This window comes from Cannabis sativa, chromosome 5 (genome assembly GCF_029168945.1).
Source record: "Cannabis sativa cultivar Pink pepper isolate KNU-18-1 chromosome 5, ASM2916894v1, whole genome shotgun sequence".
In the NCBI taxonomy this organism is placed as follows: Eukaryota; Viridiplantae; Streptophyta; class Magnoliopsida; order Rosales; family Cannabaceae; genus Cannabis; species Cannabis sativa.
This window is the reverse complement of record NC_083605.1, coordinates 20,763,667-20,775,266: the sequence shown is the minus strand read 5'-3', so window position 1 is coordinate 20,775,266 and position 11,600 is coordinate 20,763,667. Positions and strand designations below refer to the sequence as shown.

Below are 11,600 nucleotides of genomic sequence, written 5' to 3'. Positions count from 1 at the left end.
TTCTTCAATCTAGGAAGCCCTTCGAAATTGAGAGTTCCTATCCCTATGACTTTTCCAACAAGACCGTTACCAAAAGTAACTTCTTCACCTTTGCATTGGTCCGATGTTCTCAAGATATTCTTTTTCACTGTCATGTGTCTAGAACACCCACTATCAAAGTACCACATGTTAGTAGCAATAGTTTTAAAACAAGAAGAACCTACCAAGCATTTATTTTTGACAACCCATTTTTGTTTTTGTAAAACATGTTTATTTCCAAGGTAATTAGATTTAAACATGTTTTGCATAGTGATGCATTTAGGTCGAATGTGACCTTTTCTCCCACAAAAATGGCAAATAGGGATGAAACGTCTTCCATTCCCTTTAGAATTGTCAAACTTACCGTGGTGCTTCTTTTCTGTAACAGTAGAGTGCTTTCTTTGTAGAGACGAAACACGGGAGGTAGAAATAGTTCTTCCAGAAACAAAACTATTAGATTTAACAAAAGTGGTATTAGAATTAGGTTGATTAGAAACATAACCCAGACCAACATGATTGGTTTGGCCAGATTTTTGAATTTTTTCAAAGATGGTGGAACCTGGATTTAGCATTTTCACATTCTTTTTAATGTTATCAAGTTCCTTGGTTAAGGAAATAATTTTAGACTCTTTTAAAGATAGTTCAGATTCACAACATTTAAGTTTATCTTCCAACTCATTAATGTTGTTACACAAGACTTTATTATCTTTAACCAGGGAGCAATTTTCAGCACATTTTTCCATCAACTTACCAAATATTACCTTGTAGGATTCAACCATAGAATTCTCATCAATTTCTGACTCATCTGATTCGGATCTAGATTCTTCCTTGTTGTCATCAATCGAGGTATTATTCATGCACATGAATTTTCCTTTTTCCTGCAAATTTCTTGACAAAACACTTGTTAGAGCAACTTTTTCTTTTTCATCTTCACTACTTTCAGAATCATCACTCCAAGTAACATTCAATCCCTTTTTATTTTTCTTTAAGGTATTGGCACATTTAGATTGAATATGACCATACCCTTCACACTCTCTGCAACGAATACTTTTGTTAGATGAAAAAGGTTTAGAGGGATTGTTACTTGAAATGTTACCATTTGAGTTCTTTGAAAAGTTCATATCTCCAACAGATTTCAAGTATCTTTGGAAATTTTTTGCTAACAAGGCCATTTCATCATCATTTTCATCATCAGAAACAATAATTTCAGAATCATTGAAAGCATTACCATTGATTTTCTCATTCGAGAGACTTTGCTTACTCTTTTTCTTGATCTGTTGATTCAACTCAAAAGTTCTTAAAGATCCCATGAGTTCCTCAACCTTCATTTTGCCAAAGTCTTTTGCCTCTTCCATTGCAAGCAATTTTGTATCAAACCTGTCAGGAAGAACTCGAACAATTTTTCGAACCAAGACAGATTCATCTAATTTTTCTCCCAAGGCAAAGAACTCATTAGAAATATCAGATAATCTTTCATAAAAATCATTTAAAGTTTCAGTATCTAACATTCTCAATTCATCAAATCTAGTTTGCAACATGGTAAATCGTGATCTCTTTACATCAGGAGTACCTTCAAATTGAATTTGAAGGATTTCCCATGCTTCCTTTGCAGATTCACAAGATGAGATTAATTTAATAAAACCTTCACCAACACCATTAAAAATAGCATGTAAAGCTTTATTATTATAACCAGACAATTTTTCATCTTCAGTGGTCCAAGCCGAGTTCGATTTTACCTGAGTATTACCTTTTTCATCATTTTCAGTAGGTTGAGACCAACCTGTAAGAATAGCTCTCCATGCCTTCTCATCTTGCAATTTGATGAATGCTCTCATCCTGACCTTCCAATAAGTATAATTCGACTCATTTAACAGAGGAGCTCGAGAGATAGAGCTTCCTTCTGCAAACAAAGACATCTCACACAAAACAAGTTGAACGGAATAACCTCAAGATCTCACTAAGAATTTAGTGACTTGCTCTGATACCAATTGAAATTCCGTATTTTAATATTCCCAGTTTGATTATTTAATTAAATGATTAATTAAATGCGGAATAATAAAGCGAGATCTTGAAAACGATTTTACGTAGTTACGAGAATGCAACTCGTAACTCAGGAGAAACCCGAGAAAAACAAACAGTGCATAAAAGTAAAAACACACAAGATTTTTGTACGTGGTTTCAACAATCCTTTCAGATTGTTACTAGTCCACGGGGCCACGCCCAGAGATAAGATTCATTAGATCGGTATCAAAAATACAAAGTAATTGACTTATGCATAAATAGACTCCCTCTTATTGTATGCCGCAAGCTTGATGTATTCCACCTACTAACCGAATCTTGATAAAACTCCAAGAGCTTGAACTCCCTTCGATCTCCTTGAAGAGTGCTTGAATCCTCCCGATTCAAGGCTTAAAGGCTATCTCCCGAAAGCCTATACAACCATCTCCCGAAGGTTGTGTGCTTGTATCCTCCCGATGCAAGACTTCAAAAGCAATCTCCCGAAAGCTTGTAAATACCTTCTCCCGAAGGTGCACTGATGTTCTTCTTCGTTGTAGACTTGAATACAAACTCAAGACAATACAAACAACAAATAAACAGAGTAAGAGTAGAACAACTCTTCTCTACAAATCAAAGACACTCTTTTCTTATGATATGAAAGTGAATAAAAGAGTTAACATAACAAAGACACTATTTCCTTAAGATATGAATATAATTCTAAGTGTGTGAAAGAGATACAAAACCTAGCTACTATAAGATGTATTTATAATGAATATACATCTCATAGACAGCTTACATTCGGTCTGAACAAGACCTCAACCCACTAGAAACTTCCCTAAATTAATTCTTCAATCAGTACAGGAATTTCCGTTTCTGTACCTACAGAATCGTGGGCAGTAACTACAACTTTCCTTTTATAGAAAAGGAAAGTTTAGTTCCGGTTTTCTCTTCAAGAAACCTGATCTAAGAAAGTGGGAAACTCAACACAAGATCAGATTACACAGCTGGTTAGATAAAAACGAAATGGGTAACCAAACTTACCATTTTTACCTTTTTTCCAAAAATAGGAAAGCTAGACAACTTTCCTTTCAAGTTTGAATACACCAAATAGGAAACCATATTAATGTATACCAGCCGAAAATATACAATGAATAATAAAATATTTTTGTCAATTAAATATGCTAAAAATGGAATTAACAATTACCATTAATTGTAATTAACATTCCTCTTTTTCTTAGTTTCCCTTTTTCTTAGTTTCTTAATATTTCACTCTTGTATTTGTATAAATAGGGGTTCACCCCATTGGAATAAACAACTGAGAAATTCTCATTCACTTTCTCTTTCTCTCTTCATCTTTTTCTTCTTTCTTCTCATCTACTTTATATAATTTTATATTATTTTATAACAAAAGAGTATTTTTTTTTATTGTGAATACCATATATATATATAAAGGAGAAGTATAAGACGGTGATGTGACAGTCTAAAATCTCTTCAATTAATATTATTTGCTTTCTCCTTCATTCTCTCATTTTTTTAATTTTTTAATTATATTTTTAGTTTATTTTTTAAAAAAAAGTTTAAAATAATATACCCACTAACCATCATTAACGTGTCTAACTACTTATTAATATAAATTTTTTATTTTAAAAAAATTAAAATATCTAAATTTCCATGAGTCTTTTATACATCACTTATACAATTTTTGCTATAAATCTCAAACACAACTCAAGAAAATACACTTTAAATCAAATAAAACCATATTTTTTATCAATCTCATTTCATTTCTCTCTCGGCCTATCTCCTTCTTTTTCTATTTTTTCTATTTTTTATTTTTCATCTTTTGAGATTGTGGTTAGCAATTATAATATAAATCTACCAAGAACACTCATACATATACTCAAAGAAAGAATGATCAACACAAAAGAAGTTTTCAAAAAAAAAAAATGATCAACAAAAAGAAAGAATTGGTTTGGCATTCCTTTTAACATCACTTATTCTTTCATATTATCTTTATGCTATATTATTTCTCTTCATTTCATAACTTCACTATTGTAATTAACTTTTTTTTAATTTTAGTTCTTTCTTCGTACTTTTTTAATTTAAGTTCTCTCTTATTTTCAATAATGATAGAGTATTTTTTTTTTTCTTAAACTTAAATACTCACACAGATACTTGGAATATAAAAGTTAGAGTTTGTAGAATGTAATACTCTCTCAATCCGAAGAAGAATGGAGAACTCACAAGTCTCAATATAGTTTTATTGATGAGAAGGTAATTTTTTTTATTCATATTTACTCTCTATTATTTTTTTTTTTATGAATTTATCAATTATTAAATACTCAATGTGTCTACTATTTCTCCTACATAAAAATTTAATGCATGCAATAATAAGAAAAAAATTAATTTCTAAGTTTAAGAAGTTATTGAGTGAAAATTATTTGTACTAAGTATTTATTAGTAGTTATTATTTGTATTTAAAAAATTTAATTAATCATCAATCATATTTATATTCTAGCATTTTCATATTATTTTTATATTATACATAGATGTTATTGGATGCTTATATGTGTAGAAAATTGAGATTGTTAAAAATATTTATAAGAAAAAAATATCAAAGTTAACAATCTCTCTTTATATATAAAGACATATAAAGATGAGATATAAAAGAGACATAACTCTTTAAAAAAATAGTATATATAAAATATTTGTTATTATTTACCTATTTTCTAATTTTTATTAAATTTTTTTTCTATATTTACAAACAAAAAATCTACACCTAAACCTAATTATCTATTATTTTTTAAAATATTACAAAAATATATATATATTTTTGTAATAGATTATATTATAAAGTTTGGTTTTTCATTATATAAACATTGACACATAAGAGAATAAAGTGGAGAAAATAAATTAATGAAGATGAGATAAATATGTAAATGAGATACAATGATGATAATAATTTTAAATGTAGTTGCTATTACGAATAAGATACGGTAATGACAATAATTTTAGGAATAATTACATAAGGTACAATTTTTTGTAAAAATATTACAATTTTACGTTTAAAGAATTTTTTTTTTACATTTTTACTGTTTTCCATAGAAATAACATGAAAACAACAAGAAAACTACATAAAACTAACAAGAAAATAACATCCACATAACATCAGAACAACAACAAAAAATAACATACAGATAACAAAAATTCAACAACAAATTAACAAGACTACAACATAAAAGACTGGATTTTCTATAAATAAAATCGTAAAAATGTTTAAAATTCCGTACAACCGTATTTTTGTAATTTTTTTTGTTGTTTTTATATATTCGTAAAATAATTCCATAATTTTAAATATAGTGGTAACTATAAGTGACATACGATAATGATTTTGAATATAGTGGTGAAAGTGAAATACGGTAATGACAACGACTTTAATTTTTTTTGTTTGTCTTTCAATTTATATAACTAAAATATAGTTTTTGCATTAATTATATTTTAATTTTATTAATCACATAGCATAAATTCTGTTATTTGTTATGATCAACACATTTCTAATAAATCAAGAATCAGGATTTTTTGTTTTTGTTAGTTTGAAATTTTTAAATGCAAATATCAACTAATTATATCTAATTAATTTATAATACTAAATGTAGATTTGAATTTAAATAAATGATTCATCAATTATTTTTTTAAAATACTTATACTATGACAAACACCGAATTGAATACTAATTTTATTAGAAAGCTTCTCATATTATTTTGAAAAAAAATAATTATAAATTATTATGGTTAAAATTCAATAAATTTTATTACTCAATTATAATTAATTTATTTCATATATAGTTTTAAATTTTTTTAAACATCCGCCTAGGGTTGTACATCGGTCGGTTTAGTCGGTTTATACTACATATTTTCTAACCCAACGTAAAGATCGGTTTATAAAATTCTACATACAACCTACGTACCCAGTTAAAAAAAAAAAATCTTAACCCGACCGACGGTTTGGGCGGTTTGGTCGGGTTAACCCGCCCAAACCGAAATAAGAGGGTTTTTTTTTTAAAAAATTTCAACTGAAATAAAAATTAACCACATAAATACTAAATATATGTAAGAAAGAATTTTATTGAGAGGTTGAGAAAGAATTTTAGGATTTGGGACTTTTTTTTATATATATAATATACATATATAAAATTAAAAAAAAAAATGTAAAAATGGGTTAAATCGGGTTGGGCGGTTTAATTGGGTGGTTTGGGTCAATTTTCAACCCGCCCAATTAACTGATTGGGCGGTTTAGACTTTTGTCGAGTTATGTCGGTTTGTATTTTTTATCGGTTTTGTCGGTTTGGTTTGGGCGGGTTATTCGGGTTGGGCGGTTTACAAAAATTTTTGGGGTAAGTTGAAAAATGCCTCTTTTATTAATCAATTAACTAAATTTGTCTCTAATTTTATATTTATTTGAAACATACCTCTTTTTATATGTATTGTACCTAAAATACCCTGACATAAGAGAGTCACATGGAGAGTATCTTGAAGTGACAGGGGCAAAATTGGTACAATGTTTAAAAAAAATAGGTAAAAATAATAAACTTTAAAAAAGAGGGTAAAAATGAAAGATGACAATATAAAAAGGGTATAGAGTGTAATTTCCTCAAAATTTTTGTACACCCCTACATCCGCTGCCGCGAAGCGCAAATTGTTTACTAGTTCTTATATATGATATAACATTAGACCAAATTAATAAATATTTTAGCTTTATTTTATTTTTTATTGATCTCATGACTTTTTACCTTGGAATTTTTCGCTGCTTTCAATAAAACATAAATAATTGAGTTTTTATTTTAATAGTTTTTAACCAAAATTACTCTTGTCTTAATATCACCACTAAAATAGTATCAAAAATTAAAAACGTCGCCTGAGAGATTCGAACTCTCGCGGGGAAACCCCATGTACTTAGCAGGCACACGCCTTAACCACTCGGCCAAAGCGACTGTGTTGACAACGTTGTCAATATTACTAATTTGAATGATTAATATCTTCCATTCATTATTAAACACTTTCCTCCTTTCAAACTGTTATCACGGTACCTGCCCCTACCTATTAACTAGTATGTATTGCTAGTCAAAATAAACAATTTCATACTAACAAAAAAAAAGTCAAAATAGACAACTATGTCTTAGCTAGAATATTTTGAAAGCTTATAGTTAATAATAGTAATCTTGAAACCAAAACCCCAAAATGGATGAAAGAGTAACAGTCTGTTTTTGTTTCTCCTCAAAGAAATCTAATGGTAAAGGAAGTAGATCGTCAAAGTGGGAAAAGAAAGAGAACTTATTGTCAGATATGAGCACTTTTTCGGTGAAAGAACAAGAACGAAGGCTTAAAAAGGCCTTAAAGGAAGAAGACAAGGCTTCTAAAGAGGCGGAGAAGGTGGTTCAATGGGTCAAGCAAGAATCGGCTAGGATGGACGCTGATGCTATCCACAAAATACTCACCACTCCATCATCAACCACTGCAACTAATCACTTTTAATCATATACATATATAAATATATCTATATCTTTTTTATATGATTGATGCCTTGAAAGTTGAAACTTATGTTTGGATTTTTTTCAGTTCTATTTGGCTGTACTGATGATGAATTTCTCTAGTAAAACTATTACTGTGCAGATTTTTGTTTTGACCAATAAGTAATTGGTAATAAACTATATCTTTCACTCACAAAAGTTTTATTGCTGAGTACGTTTCTTTGTTTTTTCTTCGTTCGCTCACTGTTACAACATACTCATATAATAACTCTTTTTCGATGTCTTATTATGTGGTGCACAGATGCATCTTACAAGAATTCAAGGTTAAACAAGGATAACAAACATTAACGTGGCGTAGAAATGATTAGGAATAAAAAGAAGAATGAGAATAAGGATGGAAATTAAATGAAATTAATTTTAACATTCATACAAAATATTTATAAAAAGATTAATAATTTTTTTTAATCTTGTATTGGAAAAATGATGTTTTTTTCTATTTTAAAATAGAATTGTAGAAAAATCATTATATTAGAATGACATAAATAAATAAAAAATGAAATATAATTTATTTCCACTCTATTTTATAACCTCCAACTAAATAGTATATGCAACAAGATTATTAATTTTTTTTTTTGAAATGAACAGATTATTAATTAAAGAGATATTGGCGGCTAAACCACTTGAACTTTATAGTTCATAATAGTTAACCACAAAAACCAAAATTTTGACGGCAAAACTACCTAAACTCCCATTCTGTTTTACTCTGTACACCTTCGTCCAAAAATCTCATTTAAATGCCACACGTGTAGATATTACTTATTAAAATATTATAAAAAATAATTTAAAATTATAAAATAAATAGATTATAAAAAATATATTATTTTATTTTATTCTTTTCCTTTTTTCTTTTTTTTTCTCCTTTGTTTTTCTTTTTTTTCTTTTTTTTTCTGCTTCTCCTTCGAAAATCCTTATCTCTCCCTCTTCTCTCTTGATAATGTCTATCTTTCTCTTCTGCTTTTTCTTTTCTTTTTCTTTTTTTCCCTAAATAAAACAAATTCTATTCCATTACACTACCACAACACAACAAACACCACCTCCCACAACCATCACCACTTCATATCCTAAACCCCTGCATTTAAAAGCTTCAAAAAATCAAACCTCAAGAAAAAATCAACAATGGCAGTAATTAAAAAAATAAATCTGGGCTTGTAGCTCGTAAAAATGCGAGTCCACATCCTCTTCTTCCTCCTCCTTCAGCTTGTTGCTCGATCGGATCTGGGAGGACCAAACCTGGTCGTCGTTGAGCGAGGAGAGACAAGAATCAAACCTGGCCGTCGTCGTGGCTATGGGAAAATCACCATTAATGGCGTCGAGGGTGAGCTCGTGTGGGGGAGGGAAATCGGAGTTTCGGGTATCTTGGTTTGGGGATTCCGATTTTGTGGTCTGACTTTAGTGGGCTGGAGCTCTTGGTCCGTCGACGGTGCCGGCGGTGCGCAAGCAGAGAGGAAGAGAGAAATATAAGGATTTTCAAAGAAGAAGAAGAATCTAGTATACAAATGAGCAAGAGTTGCCCAAAAACCAAACTGACCAGAGTAGCTCTCCCAAGAGCGCTTTTGTTTCCTTGACCAACACCAACCATTTCACAATCCATGGCTATGGCATCTGTTACACTGTCAAAAAATTTATAAGATCAGATTCTCAAAAGCATGACATTTTCTTTTTGTCCTTTCGAAAGAAGTGATAGTCCAAGCTAAAAACAAGATTACTAGAAAAGAGAGTGACTGAAATAACCTAAAATCATCATTAACAGGAGTAAGAGGATTGACTGAAATTTGGGAATCTGACCTCTCCTTTAGCTTCCCTGAAAAATAAAAAACAATCAATTCATCAAAACAAAGAAAATCATCAATTAAACTTTTAACCCCATTGACCCCGTTTGGAGATTTGGTGAGACGAGAGAGAGAGAGAGAGAGAGAGAGAGAGAGAGAGAGAGGGCTGGGAGGGTTTCTGCAGAAGAAGAAGAAGAAGAAGAAAAAGAAAAAAAAAATTATTTTTTTAAATTAAAAAAAAAAAAAAAATCTGATTTTTTAATTTTACAAAATGTATAACTGAATTATTCAAAAGAAAATGAATTTAATTTTACAAAATAATTGTTTTTCTTTTGAATAAATCATATAATTTTATTAATAATAATTAACTAAAATAATAGCCTACAATCGAGACGCCAAGATTAGAATTAGAATAACAAGCCAAATAATCAACTGCCTAATTTCTAAATTGTTTGACAAAAAAAAATTAAAATAAAATCAAATAAAAAAGATTACAGTATCACAATCTTACGAACACTTATATTCAGTTTCTACTACTGCTCAGAAGACACAACAGTGGAAACTGTTGTAGAAGGTTCATTCAACCTCGTAATTTGAGCACTCAATTATTGTGCAATGTACGTAATTGTGCTACTAACAACCATTTTAGTCACAAAGAATTTGTTATTCACAAAAACTAACAGTGATTCGATCGCAAGTCATTGAAGAACAAAAAAGAACCAATAACGAAACAAAATTATGTTATAGAGACAAAACTAAAACTCTAAATTTATTTATTTTCTTAAAATAAAAAAAAAATAAAAAAATATAAATATTAAAATCTAAAAAAAATTTATTAAATATTTTAATTAAAAAATTAATTTATTTTAAGTATATAACTAAATTAAGTCTAAAATTTAAAAATAAATTAGTATTTTATGTATATTTTTTTAAATAAATATTCTTTAAGGACCACAAATATCGTCATATATCTGGGAATTATGAATAAGGTGGGAGATGAAATCATTTTTTTTATGAAACCTGTGTATCCATTTGATAAAGAAAATAATAGTCCAGGATACAAACAAGAAAATAATGGTGTTCAAAAGACCAGATAACGTCTATTATCTAGGCCTAAACCATACTTTGCTAGGGAATGAGCGGCTGTATTGGCCTCTCGTGCCATGTAGCTAACAGTAGCTTGAGAGAAAGAAGATAATAAGCTATTAATCTCAGTCACAAAGCCCTGTAAATAGATATTGGTGTTGGCAGAATGTTTAAGGCAATCTACCAAAACTTTACAATCAGATTCTATGTAATCAATGTTAAATGAATTTACAATACACCATTTGAGAGCTTGTTGAAGAGAGAGAGAGAGAGAGAGAGAGAGAGAGAGAGAGAGAGAGAGAGAGAGAGAGAGAGAGAGAGAGAGAGAGAGAGAGAGAGAGAGAGAGAGAGAGAGAGAGAGAGAGAGAGAGAGAGAGCTTCCATCATAAGAGGTGAAAAAAACTCTTGCCCAAGGAAAAGATGCAGCGGCAAGGACTGTTCCATTACCATCTCGAAGCAGAAATCCTAGACCCATTTTGCAAGCTTTGAGATCTTATGCTGCCTCAGTATTCAACTTCAAATGGCTAGGTGGAGGCGACTCCCAGTGGGGGCTAGAAAGACTAGCCTGATGTGCCAAGGAGGATGTTGTTAAAGTGTGGAGCACGTGTTGATGTTTTAAATTGATGAGTCATGTAGTTTGTTTAATCTTTTTGCTGAGTCAATATTTTGTCCTATTCTTTAGGTGTTAATGATGTTAATGGGTAAATAACGTGATGTCATGTAGTCATTTCAATGCTTTAACTTTTGTTTGTAATGCCTATATATAGACCAATCAAGTATCAATTCAAGCGGTGTATTATTTAGATTTCTTTACTTTGAGTTTCTTTCGTAAAAATATATATAATATATTTATTGTATCAGTGGTATCAGAGCCAAAATATAAGAGAGAGAAAAAAAAGTAAGTGTGAGATAGAGAGTAATACAGCAGTTTTATTTCTATTTCATTTATTCTTTTGGTCTTGCAGATCAATCATGGCCACCAATAGTTTTGTTCAACCAGCTATTCCCAAGTTTGATGGTCACTATGACCATTGGAGCATGTTAATGGAGAATTTTTTAAGATCTAAAGAGTATTGGCAACTGGTCTCTGAAGGAATTATTGAACCAGCAGGTGACACAGCAGTGTCAAATGGACAAAGAACATA

General features: G+C 30.0%; 1 non-coding gene across 1 annotated transcript; it reads right to left on the bottom strand.

The window, feature by feature from the left end:
- Window positions 1-6,921: 6,921 nt before the first annotated feature.
- TRNAS-GCU (transfer RNA serine (anticodon GCU)) lies at window positions 6,922-7,003 on the bottom strand. The gene has a single exon. It is a non-coding gene; the product is annotated as a tRNA-Ser (tRNA).
- Between the last annotated feature and the right edge of the window lie 4,597 nt (window positions 7,004-11,600).